This window comes from Tamandua tetradactyla, chromosome X (assembly GCF_023851605.1).
Source record: "Tamandua tetradactyla isolate mTamTet1 chromosome X, mTamTet1.pri, whole genome shotgun sequence".
Lineage (NCBI taxonomy): Eukaryota > Metazoa > Chordata > Mammalia > Pilosa > Myrmecophagidae > Tamandua > Tamandua tetradactyla.
In genome coordinates, this window is record NC_135353.1 from 62,847,105 (window position 1) to 62,870,100 (window position 22,996).

At 37.1% G+C, this 22,996-nt stretch overlaps 1 protein-coding gene and 1 pseudogene across 1 annotated transcript in view; both read left to right on the forward strand.

The window, feature by feature from the left end:
• The window catches only part of COL4A6 (collagen type IV alpha 6 chain), a 411,951-nt gene that overhangs the window by 15,626 nt on the left and 373,329 nt on the right, over positions 1-22,996 (forward strand). The gene's annotated exons all lie outside the window — the stretch shown is intronic.
• On the forward strand, positions 10,322-10,926 carry LOC143670310 (translation machinery-associated protein 16 pseudogene; annotated as a pseudogene).

The following is a 22,996-nucleotide window of genomic DNA, read 5'->3' on the forward strand; positions in this document are numbered from 1 at the left end:
ATTCTTAACTCACTTATTGACTCTTTCCCTTCCCTTGACTTTTGTATTCTCTTGATGTTCTTCAGTCCCCTCATTTGGAAAATGGAGATAATACATACCTCATATAATTGTGAAGATTAGCTATAATGCTCCTGGGTTAGTCAGGGTTCTCCAGAGAAACAAAACTGACATTATATGAATACACACACGCACACACACACACACACACACACACACACTTATTAAAGAGACTTATAGGAATGACTTGTGCTACCTTGGGGAATGACACATCTGAATTCAGTAGGGCAGGCCATAAATTGTGATCTTTGATGACAGTGAAGTTGAAATCCCTAGGAGAAGCCTCAAGTTGGGAACTCCAAGGAAGTTGATGTTGAATTCCGCAAGAGAAGCTGGCTGACTGAAGTAGAGATAGGAACTCTTCTTTCTGACTGTTGAAATCCTCAGTTCTGGCTTTAAAACCTTCAAATGATTGGATGAGACTCCCTTCATTGTTGAGGGTAATCTCCTTTGTTGATTGTAGATGCAATCAGATATAGATACAAACAACTGACTATACATACAAACCATCTATAAAATGCTCTCACAGTAACAATCAGGGCAGAACTTGTTTAACCAAACAACTGGACACTGTGACAGAGATCATTTGGCATGTTAACTTAATGTGATGACAGTTCCTAAAGTGCCTGGTGGTTGTGTGCACTCAATAAGTTGTAGCTGTTGTTGGCAGTTAATTCTCATACCATACCGCTGTGGTGTAGTTCATCATCTCCCAGCCCCCTATATAAAGTGTTGCTAATGGTCAGAAGTCATGCCAAGAAAACAGCCTGCAATTACTGTCTCAGATTCCTGTAGTACTGTTCACTAGCCTATTAGTAGCTCCTTATCTTTTAGTACCTTTCATTGGGGTAGGATCAGTGTTTAGAGCGTTTAAGAAAAAAAATTTTTGAAGACTAGTTTGTCATAAATTATACGGAGAGTTGTATTTAATTTCACCCCACAAAGCTTATACCACTATTTTCTGCCTGGTCACATTTAAGGGCCTCAGAGGTTAAAAATTCTCCCTTCCTTGTTTATTCTGCTTTTTGCCCACTCTGCTACAAAATAAACTGACAAATGAAGGTGCCCAGCTCTACTAAGAAAGACAGCTGCTTACTTTAAGCTGGACTGATGTCAGTTATTCTAGACAAGTCATTGAAGGCCCTAGGATTTTCAATCACTACTTACTTGGAATGGAATGGGAGGAAGGATTTATATCAAATTACCAGTTCCTGAGCATTTGATCAAAGATATCCTTTATATTTTTCATGTCACTATTAGCCGCCACTAATAGTGACATATTTTGTTCATATTCATAATGGACCCTTACAAGCCTCTGAGACACACTAAGGACCTTAGTGAATGCCATCTACCTGGATAAAAACATCCAAGTTATCCTCGCCCTCTGTTAGATAGAGAGCTGACCTCATAGCTCAAGCATTCCATAAGGATGGGTAGGTTATGCTGCTGTAACAAATAATTCCCAAAATCTCAGTAGTTTGAAATAACAAAAATTTATTTCTTGTTAACCTTAATGTCCATAATGGGTTACCTGGAGGATGTTACATGGTCCTCAATCTAAGACCTAGACCAAGCAGTCACCTTTTGGAACCTTGTTGACTGTCATAGCAGAGGGAAAGAAAGCTCTGAAAATTAATCCTTATTTCTGAATTCGACACATACCACCTTTCCATAAGGGGTCAGAAAGTGCAATCCTACCACATGTACTGAATTCAGAGAGAGCCAGAAATATTCAGGGAGAAGTACTAATGACCCCTCAATATTCTTACTTAATGTATTTTGTAGAAAAACATCCCTGGTCTCTCTAGCCTTGTCCTTAGGTCTTGCTAAGTCACTTGCCTTCCATTTCACCCACTCTTGTTTCCTTACTTCTTCAGAAAACAGGCTACTTCTTGTCAGTTTGGTAATTTTTATGCATACTACAGGCTTTTTTGTTTAAAGCAAGATATTTTTACTTTCTTGGTTTGAAATTATTTTGTCTCTTTGGTGTTCCTGCAGTTAGATGCTGTAGTAATATACAGAAATATTAGCTTAAAATCATTTTGTTACAATAAATACTCTTTTGGAAACTCTTCCTCATATCCTGCTGTTTACTTCTATGGTAACAGGTTAGCCATAATTCTGTGCTCTTCTGACCATAAAGAAGGATTAAATGGCTTGCACAAAGGTATGTACCTAGTTTGTATTATAGGAGCCTGAACTAGAACTCAGGTTTTCTGACTCACAGTCTGTTCACTTTTTATTATGCCAAACCCTGTTATAAAGAAGGTTGTATAACTGACAGCAGTGTAATTTATTTCTTGTGACAACTGGTAACAACAGAATCTGTTCTTTAATCTTGAACAGAGGAATTTTCCATTTAAATGTCTCCTTTTAAGTATTTTGATGAATTCCGTGTCATAAAACCAGATTCCTCAGATTCCTATGCCAATAAGCTTGTTGTAGATTTACTTGAAAAAAACAACCCCCTGAATGGATCGATGACATTATTCTAAATATCTTTAACTCTCAGGTAGTCTCACCACCCCTGCTGCACTTCAATCTAGAATAAGTCATTATTTAAATTGTGGTAGGTATTGCTGGAAGTTTATTTCTAACTACCATTTAGAATGTCAAGAAATGGTCAGGGATTACAATTACAATAGGGACCACAAAACTGTCTTCCATAGCAGCTGTACCATTATACATTCCCACCAGAAGTGCATAAGTGTCCCAGTTTCTCTACGTCCTCTCCAACATTTATAATTTCCTGTTTGTTTAATAGCAGCCATTCTTATAGGTATGAGGTGGTATCTCATTGTAGTCTTCATCTGCATTTCCCTTACAGGCAGTGAAAATGAGCATCTCTTCATGTGCTTTTGAGCCATCTGTATTTACTCTTCAGAAAAAAATGCCTATTCATATCTTTAGCCCATTTATAATTGGGTTGTTTGTTCTTTCGTGGTTGAGTTGTGTGATTTCTTTATGGATACAGGATATCAAACCTTTATCTGATCTGTGATTTACAAATATTTTCTCCCATTGAGTTGGCTGCCTCTATGCCTTTTTGACATCTTTTGAAGCACAAAGGCATTTGATTTTGAGGAGCTCCCATTTATCTGTTTTTTTCTTTTGTTGCTTGTGCTTTGGGTGTAAAGTTTAGGAAGCTACCTCTATAACTAGGACTTGAAGATATTTCCCAACATTTTTCTTCTAGGAGCTTTATGGTACTGGCTCTTATATTTAGGTGTTTGATCCACTTTGAATTAATTTTTATACAGAGTGTAAGGTAAGGGTCCTCTTCCATTCTTTTCACTATTGATATCTAGCTCTCCTGTGCCCATTTATTGAAAAGACTATTTTGCCTCAAGTCAATGGATTTGAGGTTCTTGTCAAGATCAGTTGACTATGTATTTGGTGGTTGATTTCTGTGCTCAAGTTTCTCTATGACTCAGCAATACCGCTACTTGGTATATACTGAGAAGCGCTGAAAGCAGTGACACAGACATTTACATACCACTGTCCATAGTAGCATTATTTATGCTCCCCAAAAGATGGAAACAATCCAAGTACCCATCAATAGATAAGTGGAGTAACAAAATGTGGTATAGATATATGATGGAATGTTATGTGGCAGTAAGACAAAACAACATCCTGAAGCACACAACAAGGTGGATGAGCCTTGAGGACATAATACTGAGTAAAATAAGCCAGACAGAAAAGGATAGATACTGTATGATTCCAACTTTATGACCATGTAAATGGTAAAATCAGAGGCTTATAATACAGAATATAGGGAACCTAGAGATACACAGAGCTAGAGATGGGTGAATGGTTGTTAATGAGGTTGAACTTAAGTGTAAGGGAAAAGAAAGGAATGAAGGTGGTTTTCTAGTGGCTCTATAAGTAATATTACCATGTTGAAGATGAACAAGATTGAAAGGGGTTATATAGACCTACGTGTTCCACTGATTAACCCTAGAAATATGAATGAGTTTTTCAAATATATGATTTTTGTATAAAGAGTGTTTAAGTCCAGGGTACCAGGGGAAAGCTGCTATTGCATGCTATGAGCTATGTTCAAAAGGAAACCATCAACACTACCACAGCAATGGCAGAGGTAAATAATGGGGAGAGGAACAAGAGTTAAGAGGTTTAGATATCTTATTTGGCAAAGTTATGTTTATTGGTTTTCTTTCTCTTGGGAACAATGAAATTATCTAAAATTGAGAATGTTGATGGACTGTGGGCTTTGGGCCTTCTACATGACGCCTGATGAATGCAGGTGGCTGAAGGATGCACTGATGGAGAAGTAGGATGATGAACGATGGTGTAAACTTATGAAAAAAGCTTGTGCTACAAAAAGGAACAAAGTCGTGAGGAATGCAGTGATTTGAATGAACCTGTGGGACATTTGGTGAGAAAAAAATAAGTCAGAAACTAAAGAACAAGAATGGTATGGTCACCTTTAGAAAATGCTTATAAGAAAACAGGGACCTTGATTGTAAGCTTTTAATGCAGACATAGTAAGTCCAGAGTGATGATTCTTACTTCTGGATTTTGAGAGGCTGTTATATATATATATATAACCTGATATTTAGAGATAAGAATGAAGCTGAACGGGTTGGGATTAAAGTAATTCAGAACATGGGGTTAAGGAAGACAGTGTTTATATTTTAGAAACACACTTATTCTTTGAGATCAACGGAAGAAAGGTTTATTTGATATGGCACCGAAATTTTCTGTAGTGCATAATCTAATTCAGCCCATTTGTATAACTCATTTGAACAATTGAAACACAGGGAGCACAGAATAAGAAAGAGGTTCTTTAATCCTGTTTAGATTATTGTAATGCCTGTATACATCCTAGAGTATTTTAAACAGATAATCACAAAGTATTGGCAAAGTCCCCTGAGCAATGGGAGAAAGAATATGGAACTATTAAACCTTGCCATCAGAGAATCCCCTGACACTCTGTCAAACTTTAGGGAAACCCAAATCAATAGGTCATGCCCTCAATCATGAGGCTTACTCTTGGAAAGCTTATGTAGGTAGCAGAGAAGCTTAGACTCCCTATAGTCATGCCTAAGAATAACTTCTGGAGGATCGCTTTTGTTGCTCAGATGTGGCCTCACCTCAGTCTCTCTAAGCCCAATTTTGTAAGTGAAATAATTGCCCCTGTCATGGTCAGTTTCATGCGTCAACTTGGCCAAGTGGTGGTACCTGTTTGTCTGGTTGGGCAAGTGCTGGCCTGTTTGTTGCAATGAGGACATTTCATAGAATTAGATCATGATCACGTCAGCTGCATCCACAGCTGATTCCATTTGTAATCAGCCAAGTGGAGTGTCTTCTGCAATGAGTAATATGCTCAATCTAATCACTGGAAGCCTTTTAAGGAAGATTCAGAAGAGACAGGCTCTCTTCCTCCCTGCTTCAGTCAGCCAGCCTCTCCTGTGGAGTTCGTCCAGACCCTCCATCAGAATCATCAGCTTCACAGCCTACCCTGCGGATTTTGGGTTCTCCGTTCCTGTGGTCACATGACACACTTTTATAAATTTTATATTTGCGAGTGTTCCCTGTTGATTCTGTTTCTCTAGAGAACCCTAACTAATACACACCCCCCCTTACATGGGACATGACATCCAGGGGTGAAAGTCTCCCTAGCTACGTGGGACATGACTCCCAAGAATGAATCCAGACCTGGCACCGTGGGATCAACAATTCCATCCTGATGAAAAGAGGAAAAAGAAGTATAATTAATAAAGTATCAGTAGCAGAGAGAGTTCAAATAGAGTGGAGAGGTTACTCTGCAGATTGCTGTTCCACAAGCTTCATTAGACTTTGCTACCTATCATAACCTGCCAACCCCCAACCAGGACTTTCTAGCCAATCCTAAAGAACACCTAGGGCAATATATAAGATTCCACAAGGGTTCCATGCACTAGAGTAACTTTCCAGAAACCTACAACCTCCAGATGGGTCCCTGGTCCAGACAAATCCTGAAACCTAGCCGAGCCTCTCCAGAACATCAGATAGTTCCATCTCTTTACCCCATATTAGTGACAGACCCTTCCAATATCAAAAATTCAGAATTGCCATAGCCAATGACAGGGATGGAAAGATCAAAGGTGAGAGGGAGTTATACAGAGAAGATAGGATATAACAAATGAATATGAATGTTGAATCATTAAATTGATATCTCTTAGTTTCCAGGATTTTAGAACAGCTAAGAGTAAAAACCTAAAACTGTGGAATTGTAACCCATGCCAAACTCTGAAATATATTCTACAACTAATTGTGGTGCTATACTTTGAAATTTATAGCTTTTTTATATATATGCTATTGTTCACAAAAAAAGAAGGAAAAAAAGTCAATTGTGATGATAAAAAAAAATTTAAGCCCTCTAGTCTCCTGTATTCTGGAGCAGTTAGAAGGAAAAATCTGAGAGGATTGTATGGTAACCCATGACAAACTCTGGGGTCTGTCCTGTAAGTACTTGTTGAAGAATGCTTTGAAAACAATTGCTTTTTTATTTCTTTGCTTTGTATATATGTTATACTAAACAATAAAAAAGTTAAAAATTAAAAAAAGTATTGATAAAGTCCCTTGAGAGATGGGACAAGAATTATGGACCTATTAAACGTTACCACCGGGAAAACTCCAGATACCGTGTCAAACATTAGAGACACCAAAATCAATAGGCCAAGCCCTTGATCGTGAGGTTTGCTCTTCTGAAGCTTATGTATATAACAGAGAAGCTTATCCTACCTATAGGTATGCCTAAGTGTCACCTCCAGAGGTCCTCTTTTGTTGCTCAGATCTTGCCTTTCTCTTTCTAAGCTCAATTCTGCAAGTGAAACCATTGCCCTCCCCACTACATGGGACATGATACCCAGGAATGAAAGTCTCCTTGGTGGCATGTGAGATGACCCCCAGGGATGAGGTTGGCCCTAGCACCATGGGATCAACAATGCCATTCTGACCCAAAGGGGAAAAGGAAGTGTAATAAATAGGTTATCAGTGGCTGAGAAAGTTCAAATAGAGTTGAGAGGCTGCTCTGGAGGTTACTCTTAATGCATGTTCCAGTTAGATGTTGCTACCTACCATAACTTGGCAACCCCTAACCAAAACCATTCCTGTCAATCCTAAAGAACACCAAAGGTGTTATGTGAGATTCTACAAAGTTTCCATGCACTAGTGTAATTTTCCAGAAACCTACAGCTTCCAGATGGGGCCCTGGACTAGATAAGTCCTGAAATGCAAAGAGGCCAGTGTTTCCTGTAAATCAACCAATTCCATCTCCTATCCCATATTATCAACAGCCCCTTCCAATGTGAATTGGCATAGCCTAAATACCGCTAAAGAGTGAGAGAATGATCAAAGGTGATGATGGAGTTATACAGAGAAGGTAGGGTTAAACAAATAACTATGGTTGCTTAATCATTCTATTGATATTTCTTTTAATCTCCAGTATCTCAGAGTAGCTAGAAATAAAAACCTAAAATTGTGGAATTGTGACTCATACCAAACTGTGAAATCTGTTCTACAAATAATAATTTAGATGTGCTTTGAAATTTATTGCTTTTTTGTATATATATGTTATTTTTCACAAAAAAAGTTTTAAAAAGTCGATTGTGATGATAAATGCCCAGCTATATGATGATATTGTGAACCATTGATTGTACACCTTGGATGATTACATGGTGTTCTAGTTTGCTAGCTGACGAAATGCAATAAACTAGAAACAGAATGGCCTTTAAGAAGGGGAATTTAATAAGTTGCTACTTTACAGTTCTAAAACTGAGAAAATATTTCAATTAAAGCAAGTCTATAAAAATGTCCAAATTAAGGCACCGACAAGAGGTTACCTTCACTCAAGAAAGGTTGATGAAATTTAAGGTTTCTCTCTCAACTGGAAAGATGGAGGCATTTGCTAGCTTTCTCTTCTGGCTTCTTATTTCATGAAGCTCCCCTGGGGACATATTCCTTCTTCATCTCCAAAGGTCTCTGGTGGCGTGGGCTCTCTGCTTCATGGCTCTCGTCATTCTGTCATCATTCTTTGCTCTCTCAGAATCTCAAACATTTTCCAAAATGCTCCCTCTTTTAAAGGATTCCAATAAGGTAATCAAGACCCACCTGCAATGAGTGCAATCACATTTCCCTCTATTCAAAAGTTCATAACCACAACTGGGTGAGATATATCTCCGTGGAAATAACCTAATCAAGTTTCCAACTTACAGTACTGAATAGGGTTTAAGAAATGGTTACTCCCACAAGATTGGACTAAACTGTGGCTTTTCTGGGGTACATAAATCCTTTCAAAGAGCACACGTGGTATGTGAATATATAAAAAATATCAAGAAAAAATAAATAATTTAAAAATGAAAGATCAAAGGAAAAGGTGGAGTTATGAAAGAGAAGCTAGGGTTTAATAAATGAGTATGACTGCTGAATCATTATATTGATATTTCTTTTGGTCTTCGGTGTCTTGGAGCAGCCAGAAGGAAAAACCTAAAATTGTGGAACAGCAACACATACCAAACTCTGAAATCTGTTCTATAACTACTTGTTGCAGTATGCTTTGAAATTTACTGCTTTTTTGTATTTATTTTATTTTTTCTTCACAATAAAAAATTTAAAATTAAAATAAAAAATTACAACAAGGAGCCCCACCATGTTTAAGATGGTGGAGTAAGAAGCTTCAGGTCTCCAGACCCCTACAGAAGCTTTGAACAAGCAGCAAGTACTAGGAGAAACATCTTTCTCAAAGTTCCAAAAAACAGTAAAAGGATTACAGTAACAGGGCAAGTGCCAAATCAAGAAAAAGTCACCTTTAAAAGTCATAGAATCTCCTTGCATCTTCATCATCCCCTCACCACTTGGTGCTAGGTCACTCCACACTCCCAGTGCAGGTCCCTGATCCTAAATCTGAAGGAAGCAGGGTAGCCTTCATGCACATACTGGAAACATGTATGCCTGGCCCAATCTTGTCTGGTGGCAAAACTATCGTTTAAAAGTGAGGGAGAGAGAGAAATGAGGCAAAATAAAGTCTCAGTGGCTGAGAGATTTCAAATAGAGTCAAGAGGTTATCCTGGAGATTATATAGATATCCATTTTTAGTTTATGGTGCATTGGAGTGGCTAGAGAGAAATACCAGAAACTGTGGAACTCTGTTCCAGTAGCCATGTTTCTCGAAGAAGACTGTATAACTGTTCAGCTTTTACAATGTGACTGTGTGATTGTGAAAACCTTGTGTCTTTTGCTCCTTCTATCCAGGGTATGAACAGATGAGTAAAAAAATAAATAAATAAAGATAAAAAAATAAATAATAGAGGGAGATAAATTGGGTAGATTGAAATACTGTGGGTCAGTGAAAGGGACAGGTAAGGGTTATAGAATATATGAGTTCTTTTTGTTTTCCTCTGTATTTCTTTTTCTGGAGTGATGCACATGTTCTAAAATGATCATGGTGAAGAATACACAATTATGTGATGATATCATGAGCCACTGATTATATGATGTGTTTGGACTATATATGTGTGGATATTTCTCAGTAAAAATATATTTTTTAAAAGTGAGGGGGAAATTAAGATATTCCCAGATAGACAAAAGCTGAGGGAGTTTATCACCACTACCTCGACCCTAGAAGAGATGCTAAAGAGAGTTCTATAGGTTGAAAGGAAAGGACAATAGACAATGGACTGAAGATGTGTAAAGAAATAATGATCTTCAAATTACATTTATTCAAATGAATAAATATAAATGCTTGTATTACTGTATTTTTGGTTTCTACCTCACTTTTTACTTCCTGCAATATCTAAAAGGCAAATGCATAAATGTAATAATAACTAAGTGATTCTGAGCTCATAATGTATAAACACATAATTTGCAACAAGAATTACATATAGGTGGGGGTGCAGAGGAGTATAGGACCATAATTTATATTTACTATTGAAGTTAAGTTGGTGTAAACACAAATATAGAAACTTGTTATAGTTTTAGAATGTTAATTTCAAGCCCCATGGTAACTACAAAGAAAATATTAGAGAATACAAAAGCTCATAGAGACAGAAATTAGAGTACAGGTTGTCAGGAGTGCAGGATAGGGGGAATGGGAATATCAGAGGAGAAGAATGGAAAAGAATACAGAATGGAGTCCCTCATTTTCCAATAGGGTCCCATGAACATTTGGACAGGAGTTTATCTAAGAGTAATACTTGCTGTTGTCAGTGTGGTTACCCCTGCCTGAAGTGCAGAGGCCTAATGGGGTTGTGAGGGTGTCACTATGCCTAAAGCATCATAGAGAAAAAGTAAAGGACAGGAAAAAATCATCCATCAATATAGTAGAAAAACAATTCACATAATGAAAGAGGCCCACAAACAAGAAAAAACAAAGGGAAAATTTAAGAATGAAAAGGCCTTGCATCTCAACTTTATTGTGAAAAACTATGGTGGAATTACATCTCTATCCCAAGACAGTAGAATATTCAAAGAAAGACATTTGTAAATTAATGGAAAGGTATTTAAAACTAATCAGTGGTGAAGTAGGGCAGATTGAGTTACCTATGAGCATGAAAGATGGGCAGGGAAGGGAACACCATTTCCAGGAGACAGTCATCAGTGACTTAATGGCATGGAAGCAGTAGCCTTATGAAGGATATGAGCTTGAGATTCCAGACATTGTAAATGCAAGTAGTCTGAAAACTTTTAGGGACTGGGATATTGATCTGCAGAAATTGCCAAACATTAAAATGAGGAAAATCTGTGCTAATGATGCGTGCAGTTTCCAAGAAGTACAAAAATATTACAACTGTAGACAAGGATGTAGGGAAATTGCACCTAGAAGGTTAAACAGATGCCTCAGATGAGGAAATAGCTACAGTGGCTTAAATGTTTTTCCTTAACTTTAAAATAAATAACTTAAGAACTTCAAATTATACTCATTGAAGATAGATAGATAGATGGATGGATAGATAGATAGATTAGATAGATAGTCTGGGGACACAGAAATTTGCTATTAGATCATTCCCTTACATGAAGAGAGTCCAATCTGTAGCTTCAAAAGTGAGGTTATGGGCAGTTCGATGGTGGCTCCATGTCAGAATTCTCACCTGCCATGCCAGACACCCAGGTTCGATTCCTGGTGCCTGCTTATGTAAAAAAAGAAAAAAAAAAGTGAGGTTTTATGATCATTCCCAGAAACATCAGGTATTTATGTGACACCTGAGACTTAGAATTAGAACTCTGAAACTATGAATGTCAGCAGTACTTCATACAGGAACTGTTTAAAAATTTGAAAAAGTGATCTGACTTTGAGTAGAGATATGAATGAAGCTGATCTAGACAGGGCTAAGGTAAATCAGAATACAGGGTAAAGGGTGATATCATCCATATTTTAAAAGTTCAACTTATGTGTGAGGCCAAAGGGAATGATGTTTATTGGGTGCAAAATTTATATTTTGGGTACTGCATTTCCAAACTTAACTTGTATGGTCAGTTTAGTTAACACCATAGGTATATGGAATCTTGAATAGGGCATGAGATTTTGTTGGTTTTTCCAGGTTGGTGTGATGCCCGGATAAATCCCAGAGTGATCTGGACAGTGAAGAAAGAAGTGTTTGCAAAGTCCCCTTGGGGGAATGGAGAGAAAGGGGGAAATGTTCAACTTACTCCTTTGGAGAATTTCTGATATTCTCTCAAGCAGTGGAAACAACGATTTCAACAGGCTGAGGCCTCAATCTTAGGTTTCACCCCTGTGGGATTTATTCCTGCAAAGGATAGGCTATGCTTACTTAAAATTGAGCCTAAGACTCACCCCAGGGAACCTCTTTTGTTGCTCAGATGTGGACTCTCTCTGAGTTTGGCTGGTCAGGTCATCTCTTTCCTTTGGGGTCTTTCAGAACATACTGGATCATCTCAGATAGAATGGTCTGATTTAGCTCCTAGTAATATGAAGGTTGTAAATCCATTAACTCAATTCTAGCTAAGTATTTCTTTTCTTTTAAAATGTGTTCAGATTAAATTTACTATCTTCTTATGCATGAATTTTTAAATTAATACTTTCATTTGGAGATTCACTTTTTTATACACTAATTTTTGTGAGACTATGACTCTCTAGCATGCAGATTCCCACATAAAGCCTTTTCACCTTAGATTACTTTAACAGGTATAACAATCCTTCTGTGGCCCTTTAAGAATATTAAATATCCTGGATATATAACCTACTCCTCCTAAATTGCACAGTAAGGTATTACCAACCTTCAGCTTTCTCCAAACAATAGCAGATGAGTCAAATGATAAAACCCTGTACAGCAATGACTAACAAGAACTTTGAAAAGTAAGTAATTTTCTCAGCTTTGCTTCTTTGGCATACATATGGCAAATCAGTTACATAGGACTCCAGACTATGCTGAATTTTTGTGTATGTGTGCTGAATTTTTTATTGTGCCAGAACTTTGTTGAATTTTCTGTTACATGAAATTAAATGGATTGTCTCCTGAGTCTGGATATGTCTTTGTTAAGCCAGTTCTTTTTCAGCTCACCACTGAATGATCCCTTTGGATCATTATACACTTGCCTGTCAGAATCCTACCTTTCCCATGTCAATTAGGTTACATTATCATTCAGTGTAGTTGGTGTCTTAGGTGATTGGATGTCCAAAGTCACAAGAGAGGCAGAGATATTTAATGCTTTTATACAGTTAGTGGAAGCAGGAGTGGGCTGGAGTGATATCTCCAGAACTCTTACAAGCTGAGAGTGGCCCCTCAAATGGCACATGATGAAGATCGGTCTTTACCCTTCACCCCTGCTCACTCTTCCTTTCTACATTTATGCTTTATTGTATCTGATATTTGGAGACAATATAAATGCCTTTGTTTGTCATATGTTGTGTGGATTCCTGTAACTAATATAATTATGGTGAATAGTACTAAACCAGAATTTACATGCAATACTTGCTTTTAGAAAGCCAGATAATTCTACGAATCTACTGACACCATCTCTCACTCCATTTGCTGGGCAGGCATTTTGGATGGGTCCCAAAACACATTTCCTGCTTTTCTATTAAAACAAAACACTAAGGCTGTTCCTGTAATCCTGTTCTTTTTCCCTGATAAGGCTTATCTCTTGCTCTCTTAATTAAGATCTAGGTGTGCTTTTGTGAAAATGCCAATTTTAGCATGTGAAATGCAGCCCCCAGAGCAACAGACACTCCTATGTTTGTTCTGGCGTAGCCTCCATAAATAACTGTTCTTCCCTCAGATCCTACCCATGTCCCCAACATTGAGTACATCCTTCCACTGAATAGAACTAGAAGGAAAAATTAGAACTAAAAAGATGCACTTAAAACACTGAAAACTTTGCAATAAAACTCAATGTTTAAGCATCAACTTTGCCAGGCATAGATAGTCTTGCTGGATTTATGTCTCATATACTTACTGTTCTAAAAAGTTTCAGTATATCCTCACTCTGTTTTTCCAGCTGTTATATTAGCATAGTCTAGATAAATTAAATTCACAGTGATCAATTACCCTTTTCTAACTCTTATTTTCAAGGGGATAAAGGTAATGGAAACTCACTGGGTACCAACTGGGGGGATTTCAGCCTATGTAATTATATGGCTTTAGGCAATTACTTTTAGTACTTCCTGTGTTGCTTCATTTTTAAAATGGAGATAATATCATCTGCTCTGCTCTCTGCACATGGTTGTAGCCAAATTCCAACATAATAGTGGAATGTATGGATAATGCTCTATACAACTCTAAAGTCACATTATTTGTTTCCTCCCTTCTTGTTCTACTTTGCAAGCTGCCAGAATGCAATATACTAGAAACAAAATCGCTTTTAAAAAGGGGAGTTTATTAAGTTGCAAGTTTACATGTTCTAAGGCTGTGAAAATGTCCAAATCAAAGCCAGGATATAGAAATGTCCAATCTAAAGCATTCAGGGAAAGATGCCTTGGTTCAACAAGTTCGATGACATTCAAGGTTTCTCTCTCAACTGTAAAAGCATATGGCGAACATGGCAACTTCTGCTAGCTGTCTCTCCAGGCTTCTTGTTTCATGAAGCTTCCCCAGGGGCATTTTTCTTCCTCATCTCCAAAGGTCTCGGACTGCATGGGCTCCGTCCATTCTGTTGGCTCTCCTGGCTCTGAAGCTTTTTCTGAAATGGTTTCCTATTAAAGGGCTCCAGTAAACAACTGCACCTTGAATGGGTAGAGATACTTCTGCATGGGAACCATCTAATCAAAAGTTACCACCCACAATTAGGTGGGTCATAACTCCATGGAAACAATCAAAAAGTGCCCACCCAGCAATAGTGAATGGAGATTAAAGAACTTGGCTTTTCTGGGGTTCACAACAGATTCAAACCAGCACACTCCCTATCCCACAGGAGAAAAAATTGCCTACCACTTCCTATTAACTGGCTTCTGGAAGAAATTAAAGAGTAAACTCATTACCACAATCTTCGATCTTGTCTGTAGTTTTGTTATATTTTTAAGACATCTTCCACTTGTCATGGGAAAGGGAGTCTTCCTCAAAAAGACTTTATGATCCCATATGTAAACATGATTTACTGGAAAGATTTTTAAGAGAAGACATAATAGTGCCTACCATAGCCCACTTCTGGGTTTCTTTCTTGTGCATTAATCACCATGTTGAAGTCCAATTTATTTGTTTTTCATCTACTTCTGCTTTGCCCAAATTCTTCATCTTTGTAGATGTTGATTGTTTTACATTTGACAGCTTTTTCTAACTTTTTAGTGTGAGTTGATGTCTAGACAGATAGCAGTTATTAAAAAGTTAGAAAATGAGTGTTATTCTAGGTGGGCTAATATAGGGCTTGTTTAGGAATAAACAATTTCTGCTTATTTTTTTAAAAAAAACACATTTGTCATCAATATGAGATGGAAATTGAGTTCTTGGCAGGAATGACACAGGGTTTGATAAAATGGAAATAGATGGTTATAAAGTGTCATGAATGGCTGGAGTCTTGCTGGGGAGGGTGCAAAATAAGCTTTGTTCACCCTAAAAAGGTGATAATCACTTGTCCAAGAGATATCTTTTGATCATAGTTAATTATGTAGTTATGGGCAAAGCATTAGAGGTGGGGTGTTGATGATTTTCCTTTGTAATAAGCAGTTCATCTTCTCCTCAAGAAGTTGACTGAAGATGACTATTACCTTATTTTCAACTTTGAGATTTCTCAATTTTTTCACGTTTTGTCTGGGAACTACAATTACAGGCCAGGAAATTCTGTGTGCTTATTTAATGTAGAAAGTTATAGATTGATACATCCTGGAAAGCTGTAGTAAAGGCCAACCAATCAGCCATCTAGGATATAATCCATTTTATTATATTTGCCTCCCATCCAGATTAAAGACCTCTTTGAGTATCTGAACTGTTTTAATATGTCTTTACCTATGCATCCACCAATGTGCATTTTACAGATGTTCAATAAATGTGAAATTTATTTATAAACTAATCTAAAACTATGGAAAGGTAATAAATCAGGAAAGGTAAGGAATGATAAAAGGCTTATTGACTCAGTGGTCATACACCCATATTTTCCCCTAATTTCTCCACTAATAGGGCTTCTAGACTATTTGGGAAAAAATTTCACTGGTAGCAAAATTTGCGGCCCCTTCATTTGAGATGAGAACCATCAGAAACACACTAATTACTTCCCCAAAACCTTCAGACCTGCTTCTTGGAAGCCATTTTAGAAACGCCCTCCTTTTCTCACCTTACCCTGGGATCTTTCTCTTAGATGATAGGAAGAAGAGCCTGGGGAAAACATCAAGGGATCAAATTGGAATGACCCAGTTGAGATACACAGAATAGTTGATCATGCCCAGTTTAGGAAAAACATTGTCATGGGTAATCTCATTACTCATTCTATGGAAAAAATGGAGACCAGCTTCCACCCTTGATCATACATTGCCCTTGAGCGGGGATAACTTCAACTAAAGATTTGGCAACCAACCCATTTTCTTCCTAATGCCTTCCCAACCTTTCCTATTACTTCTAAGGAGCTTAACTCAAAGAAAGCAGTATAATTGGGGTTTTTATATAATTGACTGGGGAGGCTGTTTGCCATAGTGGTTCAGAGCACAAGGTATACATTTAGGTATACCTGGGTTCCATTCCAGCTCTCATAATTCCTTGCAGTGAGATCTTGCGCACATTACTTAATATCTTCAGAGCTTCTTCAAGCCTTAATTTTTCACTGATAAAATAGGGATAATAATAGTACCCTACTCCCAGGACTTTTTTTTTATGTTTCAGTATTCCTATTTACTTTTTTGCTTTATACTAGAGGCAAAATTTTCATGGGAATCTTGATTCAGGGTTATCACAGCTGTGGTTATAATTGTACTTAGATCTGGTGAGTAGATTTGTAGAGCTCTCATAATATTCAAAGCCACTGTTCTTAAGACTTTGCTTAAAACAAAAAATAGTAAGACCAGTTTTTTATCAAAAAGACCTGGTATAGCCATAACAGTTATTGAAATAATTTCAAACGGGTTGAAAATCAGCATATGCTCTAAGTCTGTCCAAATTCACTACCCTAACACTCCACCTCTGCTATTAGCTCCTCCCCAGCACCCCATCTCATTTTTTTTAAATATTTTATTGTGATATCTTCACACACATAATTTCCATTCAAAGTATTTAATCAATGGCTCACAATATCACCACATAGTTGAGTATTCATCACCATGATCATTTTTAGAATATTTGCATCACTCCAGAAAAAGAAAGAAAAAGACAAAAGAAACAACTCGTACATCCCATATTGCTTACCCCTCCCTCTCATTCAACACTAGCATTTCAAATCTATCCATTTTTTCCTTCCTCCTTATATCTCCCTTATTATTTTTTTATAGGATAATAAGTTTATTCAGCCCCCTCTTGTTGGACCTTCAGGTTTCCAATTTGTTTCCTTTCATTAAAGATATTATATCTCTTAATATTAAAAAATAGAGAGTGGAGTTTGATCTTTGTCCACAGGTCAGTCCTTCCCCATGAAAGGTCCATGTGACACAAGTAGGAGGAGTATCTCTAAAGCAGATTCTTACAAGTGGAGAATTGTCCACTGACAGGTTATCTTCAGAACTTACTCTTCTTTTATTCTTTTTTAAAATTTTTTAAATTAATTTTTTAAAAATATAACAATAAACAAACAAAAACATCCTTAACATATGATCATTCCATTCTATATATAAAATCAGTAATTCACAATATCATCACATAGTTGCATATTCATCATCATTACCATTTCTTAGAATATTTGCATCAATTCAGAAAACAAAATAAAAAGACAACAGAAAAAATTCATACATACCATACCCCTTACCCCTCCCTTTCATTGATCACTAGTATTTCAATCTACTAAATTTATCTTAGCATTTGTTCCCCCTATTATTTATTTTTATTCCGTATGTTTTACTTGTCTGTCGATAAGATAGATAAAAGGAGCATCAGACACAAGTTTTTCACAATCACACAGTCACATTGTGAAAGCTGTATCATCATACAATCATCTTCAAGAAACATGGCTACTGGAACACAGCTCTACATTTTCAGGCTGTTCCCTCCAGCCTCTCCACTACATCTTGAACAACAAGGTGATATCTACTTAATGCGTAAGAATAACATTCAGGATAACCTCTTGACTCTGTTTGGAATCTCTCAGCCATTGACACTTCATTTTTTCTCATTTCACTCTTCCCCCTTTTGGTCGAGAAGGTTTTCTCAATCCATTGATGCTGAATCTCAGCTCATTCTAGGATTTCTGCCCCATGTTGCCAGGAAGGTCCACACCCCTGGAGGTCATGTCCCATGTAGACAGGGAGGGGGCGGTGAGTTTGCTTGTTGTGTTGGCTGGAGAGAGAGAGGCCACATCTGTGCAAAAAAAGAGGTGACTCTTAGGCTTAATTTTAAGTAGTCTTGACCTATCCTTTGTGGGGTTAAGTTTCATATTAACAAACTATCCCCCCTATTATTTATTTATTATCCATATTTTTTACTCATCTGTCAATTCTCTGGATAAAGGGAGCATCAGACACAAGGTTTTAACAATTACATCGTCATGTTCTAAAAGCTATGTAATTATACAATTTTGTTTTCAAGAATCAAGGCTACTGGGATACAGTTCAACAGTTTCAGGTACATCTCTCTAGCCATTCCACTGCACCATAAACTAAAAAGGGATATGTATATATTGCAATAAATAATAACCGCCAGGATAACCTCTAGATTCTATTTGAAATCTCTCAGTCACTGAAACTTTTTGTCTCATTTCTCTCTTCTGCCTTTTGGTCAAGAAGGCTTTCTCAATCCTATGATGCCGGGTCCTGGCTCATCCCTGGGAGTCCTGTCCCACATTGTAGGGAGATTTACCGCCCTGTGAATTGTGTCCCACATAGGGGGTAGGGCACTGAGTTCACCTGCCAAGTTGGCTTAGAGAGAGAGGCCACATCTGAGTAACAAAAGAGGTTCTCTGGGGGTGACTCTTAGATATAATTTTAAGTAGGCTTAGCTTCATCTTTGAAGGAATAAGTTTCATAGGGGTAAGCCTCAAAATCAAGGGCTCAGCCTATGAATTGGTTGTCCCTACTGCTTGCAAGAATATCAAGAATTCCCCAGATGGGGAAGTTGAATATTTCCTATTTATCTCCAGTCTCATGCAGATTTTGCAAATACTTTTTTTATGTCTCTGCCGAAATTACTCTGTGATGTATCAGAGCATCACACTAACCTGGACAAACAAACAAGATTGCATTCCCTATTGAAGATTCCATGTAGTTATGGTGTTCGAAATGCTGACCATAAAAGCTAAATTAGATAATGCACTACACAAAATATGAATTTGTACCAAATAAACATCTCTTCCTTTGGTCTCACACATAAATTGAAGTTTTAAAATATGGACCATATCATCCTTTACCCAGTCTTCTGATTTACATCAGTCCTATCCAGATCAGCTTCATTCATATCTCCAGTCAAAGTCTGGTCTCTTTTTCAACATTTTTTATCAGTTGCTGCATGAGTTCCAGGATTTTGAGCAATAAATAAGTCAATACATTGAAATCATTAGGATAGTAATCACTTGCCTTCTGCTGATAGTTCGCAAAGTCATAGCTTCCTTAAATTATTATTATAATTAATAACAATTTCCTGTCTTCACAGCCATTGTAGGAGGTCTCTGGGAAGTGCTGTTGGCCACAGCTTAAGAGGAGAGTTTTCTAGAGTTTTGTCTAGAAAGAAAGTTTTCCCATACTCAGACCAAATTACCTCTACCCATGTTAATTAGGTGCTCTGTGAGTACAGACTTCTTAAAAGTAAGGCATTCTGATCACAACATGCCCAGCTAAGGGCCCAAGTTTTTGAATATTTTACTTAAAGCTGCACCTCTTCCTAATTTCCAGAGTCCAGCTCTTTAATAGTATAGAACAGTGGTTTTCAAAGCTTTTGAACAGCAAACCTACCCTTCTTTCCCCAAATGAAATTATACATAGAACCACAATACATAAAACATATAAAAGTAGTTTTTAAAATTATTATTAAATGTTTCATGGGTTCTTTATGTAATGTTTTTTTATTGTGAAATATAACATAAATACAAAAAGAACTAAATTTCCAAGTACATCCTGACAAGTAGTTGTGGAATAGATTTTAAAGTTTGGTGTGGGTTACAGTTCCACGATTTTTCTTTTTTTCTTCTAGCTGCTCCAAGATACTGGAGACCAAAAGTAATATCAATATAATGATTCAGTAGTCATACTCATTTGTTATACTCCTTCTCTGTTTTACTCCTCCTTTTCTTTTTTTCTTTTTTGTGAAAAATAACATATATACAAATAAAACACAATAAATTTCAAAGTATATCACAAAAATTAGTTGTTTGGTATGGGTTGCAATTCCACCATTTTGGGTCTTCACTTCTAGCTGATCTAAGGTACTGGAGACTAAAAGAAATATCAATATAATGATTCAGCATTCATAATCATTTGTTAACCCTGCCTTCTCTGTATAGCTCCACCATCACTTTTGATCTTTCTCCCACTCTTTAGGAGTAGTTGGGCTATGCCTATTCTAACCTTTTCATGTTGGAAGGAGCTGTCAATAATATGGGATAGGGGGATGGAACTAGTTGATGTTCTGGAGAGGCTGATCCCTCTGCATTTCAGAACCCATCTGGACGTTGTAGGTTTCTGGAAAGTTACGTTAGTGCATGGAACCTTTGTAGAATCTTATATATTTCCCTACGTATTCTTTAGGATTGGCAGGAAGAATGGTTTTGGTTGGGGTTCGGCAAGTTATGATTAGGTAGCAATGCTTAACTGAAACTTGTGTAACAGTGACTTCCAGAGTAGCCTCTCAACTCTATTTGAACTTTCTTAGCCACTGATACCTTATTTGTTACACTTCTTTTCCCCCTTTTGGTCAGGATGGCGCTGCTAATTCAGTGGTGCCAGGGCCAAACTCATCCCTGGGAGTCATCTCCCATGCTGCCAGGGAGACATTCATCCTTGGTTATGCCCCATGTAGGGGGGAGGCAATGGTTTCACTTGTAGAATTGGGCTTAGAGAGAGATAGACAACAAAAGAGGTTCTTCAGAAGTAACTCTTAGGCATAACTTTAGGTAGGCTAAGCTTCTTTTCCTCATAAATAAGCTTCATAAGGGCAAGCCTCAAGATCAAGAGCTTGGCCTAGTGACTTGGGTGTCCCTAATGTTTGACACAGTATCCAGGTCTTCCCCAGTGATAAAGTTTAATAGTTCTATAATTTTTCTCTCACCCCTCAAAGGACTTTGCCAGTACTTTTTGATCGTCTGCTTTATATACTCTGGGATGTATCCAGGCATTACATTAAGCTGTACAGGAGTAATGGCTGTCATTCTTATTCTGGGTTACCTGTATTTGAATTGCTTAAATGATCTAATCAGACAGGTTGAGTTAGATTATGTGCTACAGAAAATTTAGATCCTGGGACAAACTAAACCTTTCTTCCTTTGGAGTAAAAAGATAGGTGAAGTTTTAAAATACAATGTCCATAGTTTATTATATATGATATTTATAAATGATTTTCAATACAAAGTTTTGCAATTAGTCCTTGATCAACATTTGTAATCTAGTTGTTTCTTTGCTTTGTTTTATAACACAGTGTTATGGATTGAATTGTGCCCCCCCAGAAAGATATGCTGATGTTCTTATCCCTAGTACATATAGAAAGTGATCTTATTTGAAAGTGATCTTATTTGAAAGATGGAATTAGGCAAGTTAAAATGAAGTCATATTGCAGTAGTGTGGTCCTTAATCCAATATGACTGTTGTTCTTATAAGAAGAGGAAATTTTAACCAGATGTAGAGACATAGGGGAGAATGCCACATGATGAATGAGGCAGATGGTGCCATGGATTACCAGCAAACCTCTACCAGAAGTCAAGAAAGAAGTTTGGAAAAGATTCTTAGTTATGGACTTTGAAGGAAGAATGGCACTGCTGACGCCTTGATTTCAGATCTAGCTTCGAGAACAGTGAGATAATGAATTTCTGTGTTTTAAGCCACCCAGTTTGTGGTACTTTGTTATGGCAGCCCTAGAAAACTAAGACACACAGTATTGAGAAAAAATATAATTCACATAGATGTATTAATTGCTAACCATTGGAGTTTTTAATAACGAATTCAGAAGTTAGAATAATACTAATAGAGAAAGTTCATGTGACCATGTATAAGCTAATGAATCTACCTGAGCCTTGGTTTCCCTGTCTGTAAAATAAGGATCATAATAGTATGTACCTCAAAGGATTGTAAGGTTTAAGTAAGATATTGTATGTAAAGTGCTTTGCAGCATGCCTGGCACATAATAAGCAATCAGTAAATATTAAATGATATTATGATTGCCACCATCATCACCACTATGATCAACATCATCTATTTGAATTCCTGGAATCATGCAGTAACAGAAATGGTGATGGATTCCTTGGCTGTTTGTATCTTCATTCTTTGATCGGAAACACTTTTTCAAATGTATCTTACATCATTGTTTAATTTCAAATGCCCATCTCTGTCAGATACTAATCCTAGGTTCCACAATATAAAATTTGGAAACCTCTGGTATAGCCCTCTGATTAGGTATGTATGAAGTCCTTGCATGCTAGATTCTGAGCTCTTTCATGCAGGGATTGTATTTTATTTACCTGTGTATTCCTTGTAGTATCTAGAACAGCAGATGTTCAAATATATTTCTTGAATTATATTCAAGTTCACATACTTCTCTTTGTTTTAAAGAAACTTCCCATCTGTCCTAATTATGTTCCCTTTTTAAATAAAAATTTCTTCTTGGTACCCCTCTCCATTTTCTCCAACAATGCTGTACGTTTTTATTGTCTCCTGAATCAAAAATCCAAACACTTGGGGGGTAAGGAATTCCTCAGTTCTTTAGCTGGAATCTCCACATTTTGAAGGCCTTGATATCCTCTGAAGAAGAAAAGTGGGTTAGTACTGCTCACTGGTCAGTCAGAGAGCATTGATTCTGCTTCTCAAACTATAGTTAGGTGCCCACCTGAAAATTTGTCATTTATCACTAATCTCTGTTGAGTGAAGCAAGGAAAATTTTATTTTAGACTCAACAGTTTCTGGTCATAAAAGTAGCTTTTAGCAGCAAACTGAAAGTTGTTAACTTATTCATAGCAAAACAATTCAATTACGTATAATTTGCACCCAGAATTGAGGTTTCTGGTAGTAAAATCACAAAACCCTGGCAGTTGGATATTAATACAACCTATCTTTACTATCCAGTGGAACAAATTTAGATTACCATTGCATTAAAAATTCAAAAAACTCTTTGCCTTCATACATATTTTTCTTCCTTTCTTCCTTTCTTTCTTTCTTTTTTCCTTCCTTCCTTCCTTCCTTCCTTCCTTCCTTCCTTCCTTCCTTCCTTCTATCCTC